At 44.8% G+C, this 18,421-nt stretch overlaps 1 non-coding gene across 1 annotated transcript; it reads right to left on the minus strand.

Annotated features, from left to right (window-relative positions):
- Positions 1-17,211: 17,211 nt before the first annotated feature.
- On the minus strand, positions 17,212-17,279 carry LOC148013254 (small nucleolar RNA SNORD36). Its single transcript, XR_015688978.1, has one exon. It is a non-coding gene; the product is annotated as a small nucleolar RNA SNORD36 (small nucleolar RNA).
- Between the last annotated feature and the right edge of the window lie 1,142 nt (positions 17,280-18,421).

An 18,421-nucleotide genomic window follows, 5' to 3' on the forward strand; every position in this document is an offset into this window, starting at 1 on the left:
AGTCTAGGAGATTTTCCTTCGATACCATGAACCATGCATAGTTCATAATGTGAATGGTTTAGTGCACAAACAATAGAAAATCAGCATTGTGCATCGTGCGAAACCAATCTTTTCATAATTTCCATGCTAACGTTTATGTATTGAAACGAGGAGAGACACCGAGCCTTACGCTCATGCTGCCTTTTCCTTTATTTTAAAACAACATCCTATAGACATGGTGCAACATATAAATCAGGTTTAAGATTGTACTTTGACGCTCAAACTCCCCCTCTCACCCTACCGTTTAATGTTTTGCAATTGTTGATAGGTGTAAGAGTCATTTTATGTGTATTTCTTTGTAGAGAAAGCAATAAACACGAACGGAAACATAGAAACGAGGGTAAACCGAGGCTAACCTCTTGCTCTACCTTCATTATACATTGCACAAACACTTATGTGATTTTCTGGAATTTTTCTTTTATCGTTTCCTAATTTTCTCCCATTTAAAACCCATTTTCTACCTTTTTTGGTATTTTTTCTCTATTATTTTCAATAAAAAATCACTAGAAATTGAGATTGATTGTGGGCTGTGGCCCTTAGGTTCTTTGACAGCACAATTTTAGGTTTCATTAATGTTATATCTCATATTTCCCCTTTATTTTGCAAAAAAATCCCATTTTGCCTCTTAAACGCGTGTTTTACGGGTTTTATACCATTAATTTCAGTCATAACACTTATGATTTTCTAATTTTCTGAGCATAAACTAATCAAACTTATAGGAAACAACAACATAATGCATAATCAGCCCATGGGAACAATATTTCATCAACCAAATAGCATAAAAACTCATTTTTTCTTCATAAAAATTGAATTACCGCTTAGGCTTTGTATCTCGGGATCTCAATTTTGCTATGGGACTGCGTGTCAGTCCTCATTCAATATCCAGCATCTTCAAAATCAGCAATCTTCATGTCTTCATTGATCCGGAAGCAATCCGGTCTCATCCGGACAAGCTTTCCTTCACCATTCTTCATTTTCCTCTTCCACACAAGAACAGTCCCTTAAGGGAGAGAGAGGGAGGAGAGAGAAAGACTAGAATCAGAGTTCTTCATCCAGGCCATCATTTCACGAGCGAAGAGCGACGAAATGATTAGCATACAGAAGGGAATCAAGGCCCATGATCACTTGGGTGGATTGTTTGCAGGCTCCATCCTCCATCTCCAAGAATTGGGTGCAAAAATAGGCGCCATTTTTCTCACGCTCTCTTCTCCTTTCTCTCTCCACGTTTTTTGATGGCCCCCAAACTCAAAAATTGAAGGGGGGTTAAAATTCCCCCAAAGGGCACCCCTTTTGGCCCTCTCAAATGTCCACCTTTTTATATCTTGCCCCTTTTGTGGCCATTTCCCCGTCCTGGCTACGATTCGAGCTCTGAAAAATCCTAGGCGTCTAGCTTGACATCCTGTATTGGACGGAAACTCCTGACAACCCGCACGGTAGTCTGAAAAATTATCAAAAATCAACAAGTGTTGCTTGGGCGCCTTTAAAGCACTTTGACGCTTAAAATCGTCCTAGTTGGAGCCGCCGCCTTCGACGTTGAATATTTTTCCCTTGATATTCGTAATTTTTAGCTATTTTTAAGCACTTCTCGGCATCAAAACTCTGCTCTCAGTACACTACCATTCCATTAGAGAGATGGTTCTTGCAGGACGAGTTGATCTTATGCATGTATAGACAGATGAACAGGTTGCGGATATCTTTACCAAGTCCTTGGGTAAAGATAAGTTCTGTGGTTTTAGACAGCTGCTTGGAGTACAGATGTTGTCTTGAGCTTGAGGGGGAGTGTTAAAATATCAAGCTCCTTCATGTGTGTTTGACCGACACACAACTAGTCTGGCTAGATCAGTTAGGTACATTAAATAAGTCTGTTCTACTTCTGGTGTGAATGGTCTTTATGACCTTAGGTTGTATATGCACTAAAGTGTGTGTTGAATGAATAATGAGAAGTATGAGAGAGGAAGCATGTTGCTTCACTCTGTGTGTTGCTCTCTATCTGCATCCCTGAAAGTTAACAGGGCCCAGTGACTCCCCTTCATAGAAGAAGAGAGAGCACAGTATGGCATCAACCTAGAAAATCGAGCTTACAGTCAGCTAAAATTCTGCATCATTCACAACCTTGAGAATATTGTGGCCAAGGAGCAGGCCGCAAGGAGGATAGTGGAACAGTGACACCTCCACAAGTACCTAGAGAGGTTTGCATAGGAACCTGACCACACGAACTATGTGGAGTTCTGGAGAATGTACAACCCCAACTGAGAGTACGAAATGGTGACCATGGGAAGGGGGGACAATGCCCGGCAAGTGCAAGTATCGCTAACCCAGGCCTTGGTGGAGAAAGCACTGGGTCTGGAACCTAGGGTGGAGAAAAAATGTAAAAGGGATGTGTATGCCTTGCTGAAGGTGAATAGGGAAGAACTCTTGACAAACAACGGCATTAGCTTACAAGACATCCCGAATGCTGAGATTCGACTACAGGCAAAGTTGGTGCATGCCCTTTTCTCCAGCCAATGCTACAATTCCCTGATGTACCGGATCAGTGTACCTATGCTAGAGAATGTGGCAGCCTGCACCCTAGACGAGGTGGATTGGAATGGCTATGTGCACAAAACAAGAAACCAAGCGGCCAAAGCACTAGCCTTGGGCAACAAACAGGCAGGTGGAGAATCCCCCTCATCTAAGAATACGAAGAGGAAGAAACCCTCCTTGAAAGCCTCCTTCATTGGGTATGGAAGCATACTAACGGCCATCATCCAGGAGGCTGTGAAAGAGGCCCAACAGGGAAGTAAAGGAGAAGATGAGACCCCAGAGAAGTCGCTGATCCATCAAAAAAAGGAGCAATCGAGTTACCGGACAAAAACAAAGGCAGAGAAGGAGGAGCAGGAGGCTCAATCCAAACAAAGAAACACAAAGGAGTTCACTGGGAAGGCAACTCAGAAGAAGAAACAAGCGGGTAGGAAAAAGGAAGAAGAAGATCTGGAAAGAGCAAGAAAGGAATCCCTAAGAGAGGCAACGGAGTGGAAAAAGAAGGAGAATGAAGAAGCTGAAAGGTTGGCCGAGGAGGCAAGGAAAGTAGAAGAGGAGAGAGAAAGAAGAGCTAGGAAAGAGGAGGTAGAGTTGAGAAGACAAGAGGAAGAAGACATGGCCAAAGCAATTCACCAGTCGATAGAACAACAGAGCCAACTCGATGGCCTAGGGACCTTAAGTCCGCCTAGGGAAGATAGACTCGAATCAAGTGCACAAGTACCTGAAGCCATGCCATCCACAGTCATCGAGGGCAAGGGTAAGGCCCCCCTCCATCCCATCCCGACCCCCTTGGTACCTAACAGGGAAGCCACCACTACCATCCCCAGCATCCCGACCAGCACCGACATGGATAGCTTTGTGGCATGGATGCAATACTTTATTAATAAGGAACTAGCACAAGGAAGGAGCGGGGAGGCCACAGCCACTGGGCACAAAAGGCCAAGTATGGATGCCGAATCCAGGCAAGAGCCAAAACTCCAAAAAATGGAAGCCTCAACCACCCCAATCCCCACCACCATGACGCTGCACGCAAATCATGACGAATACGTCAATGAACTGCTCTCGCAGTTAGAAAGGGCAAGGGAGTAAAGGAGAATCACAGTGGCTGAGCTGGAGGCAGAAAGGAAAGTGGTAGCGGCCTTCCAGCTCGAAAAAACAAAGCAAATGGCTGCACAACAAAAGAAAATTCTCGACCTGAAGAGGGAAATGAAGACCAAAGAAGAAAAGGAGCAAAGCTAGCGGCAACAATTCATAGATGAAAATCAAGAGCTCGAGAAGATGCAAAAAGAATATGACTTGCTGATCATGCAATACGAGGATCTAGCAATGAAGATAGGGCGAATCGAGCAGGGAATGAAGGAGTTTACCGCAGGGGAGGAAGGGAGGAAACAAGAAGAGGAGCACCACCATCGAGAAATGGAAACAATGACTAAAAGGCTGAGCCTCGAAAGAAAAGGAGCGAATGGGCAGAGAGTTGGAAGATCAGCAGAGCGAAGGCTCACAGCCTTGGTGCAAAGACACGGAGAAGGCATGGAAGAGATGAAGAAAAGGGCTAAAGTGTGGGTATGCTAGAATGATCAAAGAGTGAAGACCTTGGCACATCGCCTAGTTCTGGCAGAGAAAGAGAAAATCCTAGCAGAAGGCAGAGCAAAGGTAGCCCAAGTGGCCTTCCACACTCAGCAAACAAATCTTCCTGAATACCTTGATGGATGCCACGCATGAGAAAGAAGGGGAATCCGTGGAGGTAGTGAAAAAGAAACTAAGCATAGCATGCAGAGCCCTACGAGCAGGGCTACACATGCCCTCCCAACCCATTGCAGTGGGGCTAAGCCCAGGGGAACACCATAGGTATATGCTATCGACCAGCTAAACCCCTAGGAAATTGATGCCTTAGGGTTCTTAAAGGAATGCAAGAGCAAGAGCGCCCAAGGAGTGAGACAAAACTACACGTTGACCTAGGCGGATTCGAAGAAGAAGTGGTTCCACAACCCCCCTTCACCTCATCCTGAAGGGCAAGGGCAACCAACAAATGCATCTACAGATAGGAAAACCACTGTGAGGGAGAAGAGGAGGACATTGGTGGAAGAATCCAAACAAAGATTAAGAGCTAACCCTATGGCCCAGCCCTCTGTACCCCTCCCGCCATGCCCAAATGACATGCCCCCGAGTTTTCATGTGGAGCTCATACTTTGGGAGAGATAGGAACAGGCGAAGCAACCCTTCACCTTCAGCTTCCTCACCACCAATGCCCTGCATAGAGTTCTTCCCACCACCAAAATAGTGGACGAGGTGATCAACGTCAAAAGCCACCCGAGCCAACAGTGGATGCAGGAAAGAGAGAAGAATCCCACCCTCTGGGGCACCCAGGATGCGAAATACTGGCAAAATAAAGTTTTTGAAGTGCCTCAGTCCGTGCCCGAATACGAGTGTCAACCACTGTGGCGAAGGCACATCTGTGACGACGTCTTCGCATGGATGGCCTTCTGTAACACTCTCCCTTCAGAGAGAAACGACCCTGCCTACATGGCATACCCTCGACGAATAGGAATAGACTTTGATACAAATGCCCACGGCCGTTACAACTTTCCTGTAATATACAAACCATGTACCATCACTTTAGCCCAAGCCCTCACCTTCACCTCCGACAGCTTAGATGCTGCCATGACACGCTTTATTGCCGATTTCTTCTCCTGCTCGAATCATGCCTTCATCACCACTTATAACTATCTTAGGCTCCTAAAAATCCTACTTAGACAAGACCCCACCCCGGTCGAATGCAGCCTTCCCCCTCTCTTTTTTATCCTAACATAATCGACAGCTGCGCGATGACCCGCCTCATGATGCGGGCTAGCCTCCTCCCTTCTTTCTGCATCGTTGTTCTTGAAGACATGAGCGATAGCTAGTTCTCCAGCTGCAGCCATCCTTTCCTCTCCACCACTCCCCTCCACGTTTGTTTGAACCTTAAGAATTTCCTGCAGAGTTGGAGATTTTTGAGCCACTCCATTAAATCTCCTTCACCACCCCCCCTTGAGGACGAGAACTAACAAGTCCCTAGTACTAAACCCAATCCAAAAAAAAAAGGCATCCGCACGCCATTTCAGGCACATTGCTCACAATCCCTCCACCTAGGGGTCCTTAAGTTAGGCACGTCCGGTGACCACAGTCGACCGGCCCCGCTTCTAATCCCCTAGCCCTTTTTTGCCCCTTCACGCCTAGGGCACACCAAGAGCAGGACACACCTAGGGAGGTAACACTCGCCTATGGTTAGACCTGTCACCCTACGCTACACTCACCGCACCTCCCTATCGCATGAACGGGATCCTCAAGTGTGGGACATCACCCATGCCTACCTGTGGTTAGACCCAGCTTCCCGTTCCACTAGCACGCGCACATGGCACTCCACAATAACAAAGACACTCCCCTTAGGTAAGAGCACCGCACTTTCTCCTCGCAGACACTGCAAGATGTGCCAAACCATCGAGGCCCCATCACCCACTTTGACAGTATTGCCCATGCTCCCACGGCAGCCCAACCCACCTATGGCCCTACCATCACCTGACCAACAACTTGCTAACCGCCTGCCCTTCCCCAAACAAACAGCTCGATGTGCCATGGGACTGGCACTCGCCTCAGAGGGGGGTAATGGTAACCTCAAATCGGAATGGCGAAAAAATAAAGGGAAAATGCAAAAAGAACAGAAAGAGAGCAAAGGCATAGAGGTGGCCTCGAAAACTAAAATGAGGCAAAAAGAGCAATTTTAAAGGAAAGGCACCTCAAAAACTCTAAAAACTCTTGTAAAAGAGTGCTAGGCTTCCTCCTGTGCTACTTGTAAAGGAATAGATGGGTATAGGCTTAGGGCATGAAGCAAGAAGAGGGAATTATAAGAAAAAAGGACCTTGCCACAATAGCCGGTCATGTAACAAGGGATGGGCATCCATGGGGGTTTTAGGGTTTGTATATATAAAGTTCAAAAAGTGAATAAAAGCTCATTCTTTGGTGTGTGGCTAACAAGAGTCCTCTCTTCTTCTCTTTTTCTTGCTAGTGTGTGCTCTTGAGGGAGGGAATGTGAGAGTGTGAGGGAGTGAGTAAGTGTGTGGAAGTGAGGGATCAAGAGGGTGAAGCTCTTCACCATTTCCTATTCTCTTTTCCTTTCTCTTCACTTCCCTTCTCTTACCTTGCACGTGGCTATGGAGAATGGAGCTTGGAGATGGAGGAGGCTTGAGGATACTTGAGCTAGCATCTAGGATTGTGGAGCTACCGACTTGTGTAAGGGAGGAGGCAACTCATTTCAGCATCAAGGTAAGCTCACTAAACCCCAAGAGGATTGATGGCGCATCAGCTAGGTGAGAGATAGCCATGAGAGCTCATTGGAAAGCTTGAAGCAATAAGCGGTCTGTGGGTCTTGGCGGTTGAGAGAAAGCTCCTATATGCTATGTCGTTCAGCTTGATCAAGACCAAATGGGGTTTGAAAGTTAGCCTATGCCTCTAAGTGTGTCAAGTATGCTGATATGAGTGTGAGCACTATTCATGTTTGTTTGGCTATAGTTTCTACTGTTAGATTTGCTTGTAAGAGTTTTGGTGAATTCTCCTGTTGTGGGTTGTACTCTTTGTCATCTTGAACACGCTAGATTTGCTAATTTTGATGTGTCAAAATTTGGTCTAATTCTGTAGAGTCCGATTTTGCAATGTTTGATTCCAAGAATCGGATGTCCGATTTGACAAGTGTTTGATTCTCAGAATCGGACAAGGTATGTCCGATCGAACATGATGGATTGGTCTGATTTGAGTGTATCCAATTGCCAAAATCAGATAGGGTGATCCAAGAGTCTGATTTCCAAAATTGGACGAGGTTTGAGGTTCGAGTGGGCTGAATTGCTGAGGGCAGGTTGGTGCGCAGATCGGACGCTGTATACTCGCATAGTGAATGCCGGAAGGTCCCGAAGAATAATGAACTCTACTTTTTGCACAAGTTACAAGGTAAAACGCATGAACGACAAGAGCAAGAGACCAATTGGGTGCAATCTTCCCCCCATGCCTTGTGTGAGCGCTTCACAAAGCATGTATTTTATGTATATTTCATCTTCATGCTCAATAATAGCCCAATTTACAAAAATATAACAAGCTTTTAGCTTTTGAGTTTGCTTTTACAAAAATAAAAATAAAGCTAATGGACGGTGTCCAAAGAGTCTAGCACGCCCAATACAATGTCCAAATAGAAATAACATAACCGTGCGCCCATGCGCATACAAAATAATAATAAATAATCGATGCCTCCATAAATAGGCATGACAAAATATAGGTGTGGCGCCTATCAGAATATAATCCATAAATCGAATACTCGCTATCCTCCAATGCTTTCCTCCGCCACTGCTGCTATCTCTACACATCAACTGAAGCATTCACAATCGTTAGTAAAATAATACAATTAAACCGACAAAAGTGAATACCTAGCAGTCTTCAGCTACATAAATAAATCAACTAGTTAGAAATAAATCCTAACCTTAATTTATTACGAGTGCGCACTCTAAACTCATAAACGTTTATTAATTTAATATGTATTTTGCAGAATCACCCGCTATGGAATCACCCATGTACACACTAAATTAATGAAACGCCCGAAAAGGACAGGCATCCCCATCAACTTCTCGCACAAAGAATCCACTTTGTGTATGAGCCACGGTCATCTAAGTTTACGGAATCCACCGTAAAACCTCACGGAATCCACCGTGGAATATGCTTCATGGCATCATACCCCCGGGGTGGGATAGCAATTGACCTCAATTGCTATTAGCTCAATGTGGAGCTAACAGAGTGGGGAAAGCATTTAAGTCTCTAGCGTGCATCCATTGTGCTTCCTCTACAGGATGGTTCTTAAATTTAACTAAATATCTAGAATACCTTCGGCCAGTTCTAGTGATCATATAGTCAGTGTCTATGATAGCTTTTGGTTCAAGTATTTCAGTCTCTTCCTCTAATAAAGGTGGGTTTTCATAAACAGGATGGATAGGTAATTGGCCTCTAAATGGTCTCAATAAACTAATGTGAAATGTATTGTGAATTTTCCAATGAGATGGTAATTCTAACTTGAATGCATTATCATTAATTTTATGAATGATTCTAAATGGTCCATAGAATCTAGGAGCTAATTTGACAACTGGATGTCTATCTACACTTTGCAGTCTACGTTTTTCTATTCTCAACCAAACATAATCATCAACTTTGAAATTCATTGCTTGTCTTTTCTTGTTGGCTTGTTTGGTATATGATTGCTGGGCTTTAGCAATCATATCTTTAACCTCATCAAAAATACTGTTATGATACTAGCAATATCATTAGCACTTTGAATTCTATTTGACAAAGATGCAACAGGTGTAGATAATCTATATCCATAAATCACTTCAAACGGTGCTTTCTTTGTAGATGTGTGTGGTGTATTGTTATATGCAAACTGTAATAAATGCAAATGTGTGTCCCATGTCTGTGGTTTAGAGATAGTATATGCACGTAAAAGATCTAGAATGGTGCTGTTAGTGGCTTCTGTTTGTCCATTAGTTTCTGGATGAAATGTAGATGAGAAATCAATCTTTGTGCCTAGGTTAGCAAACAGGGTAATCCAAAAGTTGTTACAAAATCTAGAATCACGATCTGAAATAATAACTTTTGGCAATCCATGGTTAGTAAAAACAGTTTTCAAAAATAATTGTGCTGCTTGTGATGCTGTTAAAGTTTTCTTACATGGAATGAAATATGCTTGTTTACTAAATCTATCTACAACTGTCCAAATCATATCATGGTTAGATTTAGTATTAGGTAAACCAGTAATGAAATCCATAGAAATGTGTTCCCAAGGTTTAGATGGAATAGACAAAGGCATTAGTAATCCATACTGTTTACCATGATGTCTCTTTACTCTTTGACAAATCAAACATTCAGAAACGAAATTAGATACATCTGCATCCATATGCGGCCAATAAAAATCTTCAGTTAACATACGTAATGTAGATATGATACCTCTATGACCTTGATATGGGGGACAATGAATTTCATTCAAAACAAAAGATCGGAATGGAATAGTAACACACAGTCTCTTTTCATAAAACATAAATCCATCATTATATGACAATGAATCAATAGGAATCAAATTATTTTGAACTAAGTTATTCCAATCATTATGAAAAGTAATATCCTGATGATATGTATCTTTCATAGCAATCAAAGAATCAAAAGATATAACAGAAATATTATGAATGGCATGTCTTCTTCTCAATGCATCAGCCACTACATTTTCTTTTCCGGGTTGGTATTGAATGATAGGATGAAAACTTTGAATAAAGGAGGCCCATTTGATATAACGGTCAGAGATTTGAGGTTGGCTAACTAAATGTCTAATACTTTGCTGATCGGTCTTAATTCCTTGGTCCACTCTAAGGGCCGGTCTCGTCTGCGGCTTAGCATCTGCCTGGATTTGCTCAATCTCTCGCCCTTCGGCGTCATATTCTACGGTGTCCATCTCGATCTTACTTCCTTCATCGAAGGGTTGGCAATCTTCGTATTTGTCACAGGAATCTGCCTCGCTAGACTGCTCATCGTCCCCCAAGGCCTGCTCTGCCTCGTCTTGTTGGTCGGGGACCAACGCCCAGTTGTACCTGAGGTTCAGTTCATGTACCCTGGTCCACTTCCACTCGGGTTCTTCCAAGTGGTCTTGGAGAGGCTTGAGATTGGTGGCTGCGTTGCGTGCCAGTCGGTCCGTTAAGTGCCCCAGTATTCCTTGGAGTTCTCTCCTGTTGGTAGGCACTTGGAAAGCGACAGGCTTAGGCCCTTCATGGAGGCTTGCTACCATCATGTAGACAGGTGTAGGCAGTGTTTCTTTTGGCTTGCCAATTTTTTTGACAGCCTGCTCATACGCCTCATGATCTGAGAACGGCAGGTCGAGTGTAGCGAGAACGTGCATCCAATCCCGCTCGTCCTCTAGGCATGGGATATACTTAGTTAAGGACCCATAGGGTTCCTTGTCCTGGGTGTTTCCCTTGAGTAGAGTAGAGATGGCATCTAGGTCAACTGGCAAGGTCTTCCAAGTGTCCATCTCTATTCTCACACCATTAGTTCGGTTGCCCAGGAAGATCATGCTGTTACCCCAGTCTTCGATAACTCTAGCATTGCGCATCCAGGGTCGACCCAATAAGATATCATAGTCCACTCCCTTCATGACGATAAAGTCGACAGAGAACTGGACTCCTGCAATCTTCACTGGCCAATTCTTCAAGACCCCGAATGGTTTCACTCGCATACCGTTTGCTAGCGTGACGTTAAACCGAGCAGCTTCGACAGGCGGGTTTCCCCACTTCTGTAACACTGCGTGGCTAAGCACACTAACCCTAGCTCTTGTGTCTACAATCCCCTTTCTTGTTGCGTTTCCCAGGGCTAGGACTGGCACGACTGCATGCATCTCCGAGCCCTCCCAGAAGGCGTTGACGTGCAAGGATTTAGGGCCGGAGTGTAGCGTCAAACTTGGTAAGTGCGTTTCTGCATCCTGGTCTTGAGTATCTGCCGGAGCTTGCTCGTGTGGTCTCTCGACCCAATGCTTGAGGTCCTACCATAGGGCAGAGTGCTACCTGAGCAGCTCTCCCAGGCCAACCGTTATAGGGGTGGTCACTAGTGTGGTTAGGAGATTGCTAAACACTCATCCTTCCCTTCGTTCAAACTGTCCGGGCCAATGGCCGCGGCTGTCCTGCGGGTCTGTTACGTCTAGGCTTGGCCTTGACGGCACTGCTTGTGGCGTAGCAGCCTCAGCAGACTTAGGTTGGGGTAGTGATAGCGGCGCACTCATGCTGGAGAGATCATCAATCTCGTCCTCCGTGATGGGTTCGACATCCTTGAGGTGTTGTTGAGCCTCCCTCACCCATTCCTTCACCTTTTCTATGGCTTCCAATTGCCGCTTGGGGTGTGGGTATTCCCCTACCTTAGCGCTTTCCTTTTGGGCTGTTTTAGGGGCTGAAGTCTCTACCTCTGCGTCTGAGACTTTCTTTCCCTGGGGTAAGGTCGTAACGATGTCGCTTTTTAGTGCGACCTTAGTCTCTGATCTCTTCTTTTTTCGCCTACGGCTCTTCTTTCCTACTGAGTTCGCGTCGAGATTGCTAGGTCCTGGCAGAGAGACGCCGGCCTACTTCGTTTGTGCTCGGGTCATCACTCGTAGGGGGATAGGTGTGGCATCCCCATCGGGGTTTTCAACACCAAACAGTCCCAACGGAACAGATGGCAAATTAGCTGAACCGGAAGGCGGCTTCTGTTTTGGGCAGTCTATGAAAAGATGGGTGATTCCGCACTCTGTGCACCTTTGGTCAGCTTTGTCCCTACTTTGCTGCTCTCTTTCTGGGCAGCGTGATGAGACATGACCGGGATGTCCACACGTCCAACAAGTGACCGGATCGTGTGGTTGCCCTCCCAAGCCTCTACCCCGTCCTCGTCCTAATGCCATCACCAGCACCGATCGGTAATCCATGAGGATTGCATTGCCCTCGTCGTCATGCGAGACGTAAGGGTATATGTAGGTTTCTTCATCACTGGGCTCCTCTACGTAGTGTACGGGAGCATCGCTCGGTGGGTGAGTCACATAGGGACCACGCAGTCTAGGAATACCGGTAGGATTTATGTCCAGCCTAGGGACCACTGGCTTCATGTCGTTAGGCGCTGGTAGGGCTAGCGGGGCTCCCCTTCCGAAGAATGGCTGTGGCCTATTAGCCGGGTAAAGCTAGCCATAGGGTTGCGTATATGGTAGTCTTCGTGGTAGTCTACAGTGTGCGGCATTGTGGCCGAACCTTCCACAGTTAGCGTAGGGTCTTGACCTAGGGTCCTGACATTCTGCTGGCAGGTGGTTTTCTCCACAGTACACGCACTGGACGTGCAGACGCGTCGGTCGCCTCAACATGTCTTGTATTTTGGCCAGCTCCGTCTTGACCTCGGCCAAGCCGTGGTCCGTCTCGGTGGCCTTCCCCTTATCTTGGGATGATGCGTTTGATCGCTCGCTAGAGGTTGGCGTTCGCTCTAAACTCCGTGGGTTGATTTCTTCTAGGTTTGAGCTCCTGGAGCTCCGCTCTTTCAGCTGGTCATCAACCCTAATGGCTTCCTCAAAAACCCTAGCCACCACGTCTCGTTGCAAGCTCGAGTTGCCTGCTAGTGCCTTGTACAATTCTTCATCCCGAATCCCGTTGATGAATACGGTTGACACTGCCCTGTCAGTCGGTCTTTCGCCTAGTTTGACTCTGGGAATCGGACGTCCGATTTACCAGTGGTCCGATTTACCAGTGGTCCGATTGTGGGAATCGGACCAGGTATGTCAGGGCTGAGTGGTAGTCTTAAGGTCCGCGTGTCCGATTCTCAAGAATCGGACGGGTAGGTGTTCAAGGAATCGGCCAAGAGGGTCCAATTCTGGGCGGTTCGATTATGGGCGGTCCGATTCTAGGCGGTCCGATCGGACCGGGTGATCTGATTCCTAGTGGTCCGATTATGGATGGGTCCGATTCTGGGAATCGGACCGGACAGGTGGTCCGACTGGTGATGTGTATTACTTCATCCAATCGAACAGGGTGGGTCCGAGTCAGAGCGTCCGAGTGGTCCGAGTGTTTGAGTCGGACAAGTTGGTCGGAGCATCCGATTCTAAAAATCGGACGGTTGGTCCGAGTGCCACGTGGCACATCCGATCGGACTAGTTGGTCCAAGCCTAGTGATCAGACGGGTCGTTCCGATCGGACGGTTGTCCGAGTGTCCGATTCTGGGAATCGAACACTGGGTCGGACGTCTGATTCTGCCTGTCCGATGAGTTGTGCACACAGATTTGCTCAATTTTCACTAGATGTTTTATCCTATTGATCATGCGATTAACCAGCGACAAAGTTGAAGTGTGCGGAGGAGATCGGTTACCTGGGAGTCACCAAATGCAATGTCCTCCTTGCTCTGGTCGATCGGGGACAGCTGCCCAGCTTGCTCACTCTCTCACTCTCTATCTCCCTCGCTCTCCGTTGGTTGGAAATGGGGTCCTCTTGCCCTCCCAGAGTTTATACCCTGCTACTTCTACCCTGCACACTACAGATTCCTTCCCTGGCGTTTCCTATGCCGTTACCTTTGCATTTACTCCATTTTTTTCCTTTTGTTTCCTGTGGTTTTCCCCCTGTTTCACAGCAGCAGCCCTCTGCCTCTTCGTGTGTGATTTCCTACTGCTAATCTATCCTAAACACATCCTGAATCGAAAGCAAAACACTGAACTAATTTCTCCATGTTTTCCAGTCATTAATAACCAGATTATTCCAAAATACTTACCTGTTCTGAAGATCAAAAACACCCGACTTCCTACCTATCTCAAGCTCCGTTTCGGGGTGAATACCCTACTTCGATGCTCGATATGAGGCGCGCGAGTGCTTGAGCTTGAATCCGTAGTTCTGGCAACGGAACCAAAATGTGGGAGCTTTCGCTCAACCGCCAAGACCCACGGACCGCTTATTGTTTCAAGCGTTCCAAGCCAGCTCTCATGGCTATCTCTCACCTAGCCGACGCGTCGTCAATCCTACAAATGCAGTGAACTTACCTTGATGCTCGATCGAGTACCCTCCTCTCTCTCACACTCTGATAGCTCCACGATTCTCGATGCTAGCTCAAGCATCCTCAAGCCTCCTCCATCTCCAAGCTCCATCCTCCATAGCCGTGCGCGCAAGAGAAGAGAAGAGAAGAGAAGAGAAGTAGAGGAGAGGAGATGGTGAAGAGCTTCACCCTCTTGATCCCTCACTCTCACACACACTCACTCCCTCACACTCTCACACTCCCTCTCTCAAGAGCATACACAAGCAAGAAGGAGAGAAGAAGAGAGGAAGAAGAAGACTAGTTTTGCCACACCAAAGAATGAGCTCTTCATTCACTTTTCAACCTTATATACAAAACCCTACTTCCCTTTTGGGCGGTCATCCCCTTTTCCCTTTTTTACATGGCCGGTCATAGCCTAGGCCCTGTTTTCCATTGTCCTTTTATCTTCCTTGTTTCCTTTTCACTACCCTTCTATATTTACAAATTGCACGGGTGAGAGCCCGTCACTCTTTTACAAGATTTTAGGGTGCGTTTTATGCGCCTTTCCCTTTTTGTGTTTGCCTTGGTCTTTTAAGGTTGTCCTTACGCTTTTAGCCTTTTCTCCTTTTTTTTCCTTCAGTCAGGCTACCTTTTTTCCGCCTTTGCCCTGCGTCTTTTCCACTTTCTTTCGCTCTCTTCATGTTGGGGTTAACACCAGGTGCTCAAAAGAGGAGAAGGCAGCTAGAGACAAGCATGAATTTGATGAATTGTTTAAAAGCATTCTTGAAACAACTGTGGCCAGGGACTATACCATTCGGGTCCTGACCGATATCTTCCCCGCCCAGCCTAACAGGAGCTCACCACCGACACATCCCCAGTTTTCTAATCACCCAAATTCACCATGCCTCATACAAATAGAATAGGCCCTATGTGTATAAGCTCCTTGCCAAATGCCATTTTTTCATGAATTTTTGTCCTTAAGTGGTTAAAGGCGCAGGCTCCCCAACTGTATAAACCTCCCTTGCCTACTACTAATATATGTCATGTCTTTAACAAGTGCCAAGGATATGCATCGCAGTCAGCACCATGGGATTTGGATAAAGTAATATCTTTTTGTGTTGCATCTGTTCATTATAATTGATGCATAGGACTTGCATATACTCTCACAAAGTGTCAAGTGGATGCAGGACGACACAGGTCTTTGTACGAAAGTGTTCAATGCCCAAGTCATCGCAAGACCACCAACCTCACAAAGAGCCATGACGAAGCCACACCATCGAAAGTGAAAATCACCCTTGCAGATCGCCCACATCACATGGCCCAAGTATGATCAGTGGGGCCACTTTCTCTTTCTGGGTCAAACTCTACACCTAGCACTCACAGTAGCTGTTACCTCAATTGTACCAACATCGCATGTTATAAAGAGGTTGTAATATCCAGTTTCGTCTTTGAATCTCAACATTTTCCGATCCAATTGAAAGGCTGTGCCCTCAACATATTGTAATGGTTGTACTCATGTTATTCTTTTTTTTTTAAGTGTAGAAAAGAAAAGAAAATAAGAAAAAGAAAAAGAAAAAGAAAAAGAAAAAAATAAAATAAAATAAAAAAGCACTCATAATCACAGTATGACACCTAGGGGTCCTCAAATTAGGTACGCCCAATGACCTTGGTCGACTAGTTTGGTCCCTATTCCCCTAGCCCTCTACACATCCCCCACAATTGTTCAGGGCACATCAAGGGTAGGACATACCTAGAGAGCTTGTCTCGCCTATGGTTAGGCTTGTCACCCTGACCCATTTGCACAATTCCTTTTTGAACTCCGCCTTCATATCATTGCAATCGATTGTGGTAAGCACCGCACGAATGGCCATGAAAAGTACACCGTACTCGTCGAGCAAGCCCAGTAACTACCAGTACCGAAAGTTCGGTGGAGCCCCAAAGGGAACACCAAGGAAAAGGGAATTCTCTTGCAAGAAAATCTATCTTGTAACATCAACAAGCTTGTTTATCATGTTTCATATTATCACAATGAAGAAAAGAACACCAGGCACAACAAATCTTCATACAGCATCATGTAGACCTCCCACGGTTTTTAATAGAATCAACCATATTCTTCAATATCTTCACAAAATCCATCAATAGAACAAAGAAAGCAAAGGAATACACCATCTTTGAATGGAAATACATCACATAGTATTCATCTTCAATATCTTCATAGTCTTCTCTCTCAATCTCTCATATACAATCACTTTGTTTGCGTAGAATTAGCTATCTCTGACTCTCTCTCTCTCACTATATCAATAATACATCATATCCTCACTACAATCTCTCAAAAATCACTCTCAATAATCCTTCTTAGGTCGTGGATACCCCTCTCAAGAGGTATGTCTGATATGAAGAGTCACCAGAGCCACTACAGTGTCCTTTCATAGCTCACTACTGTCACTTCACTCTAGTCTTCACTTGAGTCTTCAACAGCTACTTCTTTCACTTCTTTCAGCTCTTTTGCACTTGTATTCACCTCTTTCCAAGGCTAGAAAACTTTCCCAAGCTACACTCTCATCCATCAGAACACATACAAAAGCATACAGAACAGTCTACAGAACAGTACCAGAACAGCTACAGTACAGAACAGAACAGAACAGAACAGAACAGAGACAGAGGCTCTACAGAAGACCTACAGAAGGTTACAGAAGGTTATCAAAACCTCATAACTCATTCTCAAATCATTCCAAACTCTCACAAACTATTCAATAAACTTTCACAAAATTTCAATCTTCATCAATCAATACTCCATCCCTCCTTACAGAAGACAATCAGAACAAAACAGACCAAAACAGAGCAAAACAGAAGGTATAGAGAACCAATCAAAACCTATCAGAACATCACAGAACCTCCAATAAACATCATGAACTTCCAAAACACAATCATTATCATCCAAAACACTCTCAAACCACTTCTAAATCAATCAATCATCTCATAAAATCAACCATTTAGCTCTCAAAAACAACAAAAATCAACCAAAAAACAAGTCATTTCAACACTCAACATATCCCCACACTTAATAAGGAAGCGTCCTCGCGACCTAGGAAAAAGGGAATACAAGTTCATTTAAAAGCTCAACTTTGATCTTCAATATCTTTTCAAAAAGAATCCATCCACCACGACCCCAACTTATAACCTGTTTCTAATATAAAAATACAAAGAAAGGAAAACCCTTTATACATTAACACCTCTTATTAAACTAAAAAAATCATAACAAATTTGTAAAGGATATAAAAGTTTGCTTCGTCTTCATCTGCATCAGCTTCAACTCTCCAACCACAAACCCAGCACCACAATTCTCCAAAACGTAGCTCGTACACGAAATCCAATAGGAAACCACCACGTTCATTTGTCATAAATGAAGTCACAACACAAACACTAATACACAACACAACCATCTGAATGACTCCTTCAAAAAGAGAGTTTTTCATTAAAAGCTTCCACCATACATTGGAAAGGTATCAATGAAGATGATCCCTCTTGAAAGATTGATGTTGTCGGAAACGATCCATAGACAAGGATTCATCTACAAAGTTTTTGGGAGGATTTTGAAAAAATTGGAGACAGCACATCCTTTCCAACAGGACCAGGTATCTGCGAGGCAAACAAAGGGCATGAAAATACAATATATCCAGCTGCTGGGAATCAATGCTCACATTGACATTCATGCACAACTTTGGAATAGGCTTAGAATCATTATGAGAGTGCCTATGCATATACGCCAGGTACCAAGCAAAGTGAGCAGTTAATCTCACTAAGGGATCGACAGACTGTGAATACTGCTGAGCAAAATGAACATAGTTCTGATAAGCTTGACTGGAAGCTATCCATTCTCCTGGAATTACTGGCCAATTAATTTGAGGTCCGGTAAGGCAATCATCCGAACTCCATCCCCTTCTTCGGGAAATCTGATTATCAAACCCGTCACAGTCACTAACCAACTGAGGTGGTTGAGATATGGAAGTGTTAGGAGAGGGTAGTGGAATAAGGAAGAGTGGATGAAGGGAAGGATAGGAAAAATCATAAAAGGAAGAAAAGGTTAAAGAAGGAGTGGTAGAAATTTGAAGGGAATCACTAAGGAACGGTGTTAACTGATAAATAGGAAATGTGGAGGGTACATTAATGGAGGGAGAAGGACAGGGTGGAGAAGGGGAAAATATCCTATCCTCAATAAAGGAACAGTAAGTAAAAATGGGAATTTGAGGGAAAGATGAAGGTTGGAAAAGAAGGGGTAAAATAATTGTGGAATTAGATTGACAAAGGGAAA

The sequence above is a fragment of the Lygodium microphyllum genome, chromosome 26 (assembly GCF_053477565.2).
Source record: "Lygodium microphyllum isolate KBCC chromosome 26, Lygodium_microphyllum_v1.1.10, whole genome shotgun sequence".
NCBI lineage: Eukaryota > Viridiplantae > Streptophyta > Polypodiopsida > Schizaeales > Lygodiaceae > Lygodium > Lygodium microphyllum.